Source organism: Alligator sinensis, unplaced genomic scaffold (assembly GCF_000455745.1).
Source record: "Alligator sinensis unplaced genomic scaffold, ASM45574v1 scaffold147_1, whole genome shotgun sequence".
NCBI lineage: Eukaryota > Metazoa > Chordata > Crocodylia > Alligatoridae > Alligator > Alligator sinensis.
In genome coordinates, this window is record NW_005841847.1 from 4,011,389 (window position 1) to 4,017,388 (window position 6,000).

General features: G+C 41.2%; 1 protein-coding gene across 4 annotated transcripts in view; it reads right to left on the bottom strand.

Moving 5' to 3' along the window:
• The window catches only part of NELL2 (neural EGFL like 2), a 250,335-nt gene that overhangs the window by 233,439 nt on the left and 10,896 nt on the right, over positions 1-6,000 (bottom strand). The window contains exon 1 of one of the 4 annotated variants that reach the window (XM_025208498.1): positions 3,718-3,746. The exons of the other annotated variants lie outside the window; for them this stretch is intronic. The gene's annotated coding sequence lies outside the window, so the exon portion shown is untranslated. Of the gene's footprint in view, positions 1-3,717; positions 3,747-6,000 lie in introns of those variants that run through there. 4 annotated transcript variants of the gene reach the window in all.

Below are 6,000 nucleotides of genomic sequence, written 5' to 3' on the forward strand. Positions count from 1 at the left end.
GTTTTAAAGATCCTGGAGATTACTGAAAAAGGCATATTACTATATCTGATTGCAGAGGATTACATGTTGGCTACCATCCTGATCTCTTTCTCATCACTAAAATAATATTAAAGAATCAAAAAAAAAAAAAAGTATCCTGCAGGTAGGAAGGCTGACCAGTAATGGTAATATTACTATATATCATCTGAGTTTAAAGTGAGAAATTATAAACCAAAGACACAAAACAGTAATCCCAAAGATTAACAGTTTGGTAAAACAAACCATGACATACAACAGGAGGACTAGAAGATTATGAGGCACTGTCATCCATTTTCATCTTATCTTTATTACAAAACATAGCTTGAAAACATAAAAAGGAGTAACAAGGACTGAATAAATATAAAACAGTGGAAACAAGAAAGCAATTAAAAAGCTGGTGTAATGGCAGTAGTATTAACACTACATTAAGCACGAACTAGTGTTATGAAACACAAACACACAGCAGTAAATATAATGTTGATCTGTTTTACCTATTACCATATTTTCCTCACATACAACATATACCTTTCTCCCACAAAATTGGGGTGTATGTATTAAACAGGGAAACTGACTTTCTGACTGGGATAGACTGACTGGGAAAAGCATTTTTCTTCATTTTGCATTTCAAAAACAAAGTGTGTATTATATTCTGGAACATGCTGTATGTGAAAAAATATGGTATATTTGGTGCATATGCCAGCTTTTCAGATGGAAGAACCTGGCTTTATTCTATTGACATCAACTTAATTATGCCCATCTAGACCACCTGAGAATCTGGCCCAGTGTTCTTAAAGACGGAAGAGACAGACTGGAAAAATGTAATCACAGTTGGACATATAAGCCTAAGGTCTGCCCCACCATGATGACTTCAATCAGCCTGCATGTATATACAATCAAAGGCAAAACTTTGGTGCATCTGACAGACCCTCTTCTACAGACAAGTAAACCAAAGGGCAGCAAATTAAGCTAGATTAAACGGTGACCCACAGTGAAAAGAATGTTCTAAGCTTCTCTATGTGCTAAGGATCACCTACCTTGCAGGGGAGAAAAATGATCTCTGGTAAAACAGGATACTGCTGTTCCCCTGGGAAAATGAATTCCTGGGAGTTCAGGCAATGGTTTGCACTGCTGTCCTTTCCCAGGAGTTCTGCTGTAGGAAAACTCAATAGGAGCCTCGCTGGCTGAATCAGTGCATTCTGTACCTGTCTCTACAGTCAGCATAATGAATCCAGCGAGTGCAATAGCTTTTTGTACACCCTAAAAAGGAGGTTACAGTGCTAACAGAGACCCTCTGGGAAAAACTGATGCCAGTGGAGGCCTGGTACACAGCAGCAGTTGGGCAAACAGGTGGCATTGATAGGTTAAAAAGGGGACTTTATAAAACAGAAAACCCTGTCAAATTAGGTCACCTGGTCACTTAAAGCTTCATGCAGGAAACTAAAAAGATTTAAAAGGAGAATAATGGAGATGTTTAGGGTCTTGGTGAGGCAAAAAATATGATATAACAAAAAAAGGATTTATTTTTTTTTAATGAAGGGATGATTTGAATGGAGAGATAACTAGGTATATATTTGACTATCATCCTCTAGAAGTTGGCCCACAGATGCTAATAAAACTAATGCTTTTACAGACAGTTTAGAGGGATTCCCCTAAAAGGGCTCCTGCAAGCAAAGTTATTGCTAAAAGTAGCCATGTTAGGCACAATGAAGCAGAAGAACCTAAACAGCTACAAATGCAGACCCCAATTCTGTCCTTGTGAATGGTCACATTAATGTCTATGGTACATGGATTCATTACGTACTGAATCCAGACTGTTATTCTAACAGCTCAAAGAGAACAGACAAATATTTTAGGAGCGAAAAGTCTTTAATGCTGTTGTAAAAGTAATAATTACAGCAACTTGACTTAATTATTGTGTACACACACACACACACACACACAGTGACAATTGATCAACTCCACCTCTTTACCCTGTCCTAAAAAAAAGGAGAACATTCAATTTAAGGGTAGTACATGTAAAATGAATAAAATATTAAAATCAACATTATTTTTAAAAATCACTACCAAAGGATCATCAAGTCAAATATGGCTAGATCATCAAATAGGTATGTTTATTTTATAACTGTTGTAAAAAGCTGCTACTGTGCAAACTGCAATAATGAAAAGGGTAAGCAAATCTTATTCCTCCAGGGATAGATTATTTGTGGAGTTCTAAAAGACATCACATAGCCACTACCTTGCTGTTTTTCCTAATATAATAATGACACATTCAGGAGGGCAACATCCTATTTTTTCCCTATTTTAGTAGCTGGTGTGCGGGCTGGGAGCAGCCCTGGCACGTGGGTCGGGGAATTTGGCACGGCGGACTAGAATTAGGCACGGACGCATAGCGGTTGATTAAAGATTATTTTACTTACACCGTAGATGGTCGCGGTGCAGGCAGGAAAAACGTGCTTGCGTTGCAATTACAGATAGGAAAGAAGAAGAGCGGACAAGAGTTCTAACCGCGAACTCTGGTCCAAGGCCGGCTGAGAGCTCTAGAACCGCGAGCCCATCGCATCAACCAGACGAAACAACCCAAAGAGCTCTGGATACCACGGTGAGAGTCCAAAAGGTGACTCTCCACGAAAGCGCGCAGGGAAGGGTACGTCGAGGGATCAGGCGGCGACGGGGAGAGGCTAGAGGGTGATCAGGCCCCTATATCCTTCTTAAGGCACACGCTGGGTTCGTTAAGCTCCTCAGCGCGCTTAGAGTTCTTCACGAGATGTGAAGTCCTCCTTCTCCTCCTCCACGAGATGGTTGTGGAGTCCTCCTCCTCCTCCAACTTGGGCGGAAACTGCTCAAGCCTCTTATACGGCTAGCAAGTCAATCGCTAGCCGCCACGTGGGAATAATTTAGAAACAGCCAATAGTGGGAAACAAATTTACATGCGAATGGCGGGAACTCCTTTGCACCGGGGTTTTCTCTATGCAACTGAGAATTGCACCGTGCAAAGAAAGCTCCTCGTGGCAGGAAATAATTCTGCAGTGCCGAAGCACACACAAAATCATACCCTTTGGGTCATGACAGCTGGCACTTTAAATATACTAACATATTAAATATAGGCTTCTCATACTTGCTCCCTCACCTAAAAAACAGCTAATTCATAAAACTACCCTCGTGCTCTTAACTTCTAAATGCCAAATACATAGTAACGTATCTTCAAGATCCTTATTTCTCACTACAGTACCATTCTGAATGCCTTTGTCTTTTTCCCTATCCAGCCTCGAGCATTATCTAGTGGAGAACTGACTGACACTTTAACTAGACAAGAAGGAATACAATACCAGTGTTAGTCTGAATAGATTATTCCATATCACCTAATGTAAATGAACAGCAAAAGGAAAGGCTACCAACTCATTTTCTGCACTTTCCCCTTGTTCACTGAATTTTTACAAGAGCTGGTTATGATTTTTGAGGAAGCATATTTTTGTTGGAAAATAATGATTTATCAAAACCAAAAAATTGCAAAAAAAAAAACCAGTTAGGAATATAACCAGAAAGGATTCTCAGGACCAGGATAGAATGCTTGTCAAAATCTGAGAAAGAAAAAAAGAATGAAACGAAGACCTGTCAAACTTTTTAAAGACTACCTCAGTCCAGAACAGCAAATAGTATAATAGGTTATTCTTCTAGAAAACAGAAGAGGCCTCACTCTACCTTTCTTGGACCATGGATTTGACTTTGTTTTCCCACATCTCAGCTGAGTGCTGTAACCACTGGATTGCAGAATCAGTCAGTGGCTGAGCCAGGGTATCAGCTGGTCTGAAGCTCTCCCTTTGACACTGTTGAAATTAAATATTTACTATACCCATGGGAGGCAAAGAGACTCTATAGTCCAGTCACTTTCTGGCATGCAGAAAAACCAAGTTTATGTCCCTGTACTAAATCAGGCAGAGCATAAACCAGAATCGTCCATATCTTTAGTGCTCTGGCCACTGCACTGTTTTAGAGTTCCTGCCTCCCTATCTGTTTTCATCGTAAAATATACTTCAGTTTCAATGCAAAAAAAGATTCCTAACCCATGAAATGTTTTCACAAAATAGAATTTATATTTTCTTGCCACCCCTAATTTCTACTAAAGAAATTTGAAAAATAAGGATTCTTTGAGGATTTCACTTCTTTTGCTCTCATTCCTCTTCACTGTGCAATTCCTCTATTTTATATTAAACTGATTTTATATTATACTAACACAGACACACTGACTCAAGAATTCCCTTCCTAAAAGCAGCTACTGACTTTCCACCCACAATTATGGGCAGAAGAGATGGCTGGCTGGCACCTTAGCTACCAACTGGTTCCAAGACTATGGGCAGAAGAGAAAGAAACAATTGCATTTATCACATATTCTTTTAAATGGAAAAATGTTGCAACAATTTTTTTTTTCAATTCTCTATGAATATCCTCCCTTGCCAATGTTTCCCCACTGTGAGAGAAACCACCACAGATCCCACGAGTAACTTTCAGCTAAGAGAGAAGGTTCAACCAAAAAAAGACAATCTAAGCTTCGCAAACATTCTCCTGTCCCCTGCCTTGTGACATGCTAATTTGATTGATTGATTTTTAATGCCTTGTGTGTAAAAGTTTTCTGAATTCTGGGCACAGAGGACAAATCATTCTTCTGTTTTTCAGGTAAGCCTCTAAACAAATTCAAGGGAGCTCAACCTTAAGGAATTAATACAGAAATAAAAGTTTTAGTCTCATATAAACATCTTTGGACAGATTCTCAGCTGCTGTAAATCTGCGCATCTCCACTGGCTTACAATGATTTACACCAAAGGAGGATGTGGCCCACTTGATTTAACTGAAGTTACTAGTCAAGTGTTATAAATGGGTGCATTCACCATCTAGAATCATTTACATCCTATTGTCAAAATTCATTTTTTCATTGTCAAGAAGCATAAACTAACTGAAGGTTAGACTGTAAAGGAAAATAGGCAATAGTGACAGAGCATCAGTCAATTTAATGACCTCCTTTATAACAAACACTTAAAGGATAAGGTCATTTCCAACTTGTCAAAGAGGTTAAACAGAATATAAACCAAAGAACCTTTCAACTGCCTTAAAAGCATTTTCATCTAACCACGGATTCAAGTATGATCAAAAGATTCAAGCCTAATAAATAAAAAAATATAAGGGGATCATTCTTTTGTGGGACAAGGAAAGACCCCAACCTGAACTGACAGAGCCCATGGGCACATCCACACATGCAGGCATATGCACTTGCAGCAGCTCAAATACAAGCGGTGCAACTTTGAGCTGAAGCTTTTTGCCTTAGTGCACATACCTGGACATGCACTTCGGTGTGGAGTATGTTGTGCCACTTGGGACAAAGCCTGGCTCCTCCTGGATCTGCAGCACAGCATCTGTGCTGGCCCCAGCAGTATAAAAAAGCTGCCCTGTCCTGGCCCCGTCAGTACAAAAAGCTGCCCTGGCAAGCAGCTCAGGGGTACTCACTCTCTGGAGCTTCTGGGGCCCAGCCAATTGGTACCTGGGGACACTACCCCAGGTGCCAGCTGGACTGCTGAAGCAGCCCTGAGAGTTCCCTGCACCCTCTACCCACTGCAGCAGTCTGGCAGTGGGGGCTGCTGCCTGGCTGTGACCTGCTGTGCACCTGCCAGACCTGGATGGGAACTACACAGCATCTGCCCCTCTGGGCCAAGTGTCAGTGGGCTGTGGCTGCAGATTTGGCCCTTTTGCAGCACTACTGCCATAGATTCATAGATGATAGGGTCGGAAGGGACCTCAATAGATCATCGAGTCCGACCGCCTGCATTGGCAGGGAAGAGGGCCGGAAAGAGTGCTGGGTTCAGATGACCCCAGCTAGATGCTTATCTAACCTCCTCTTGAAGACCCCCAGGATAGGGGAGAGCACCACCTCCCTTGGGAGCCCATTCCAGACCTTGGCCACTCTAACTGTGAAGAAGTTCCTCCTAATGTCTA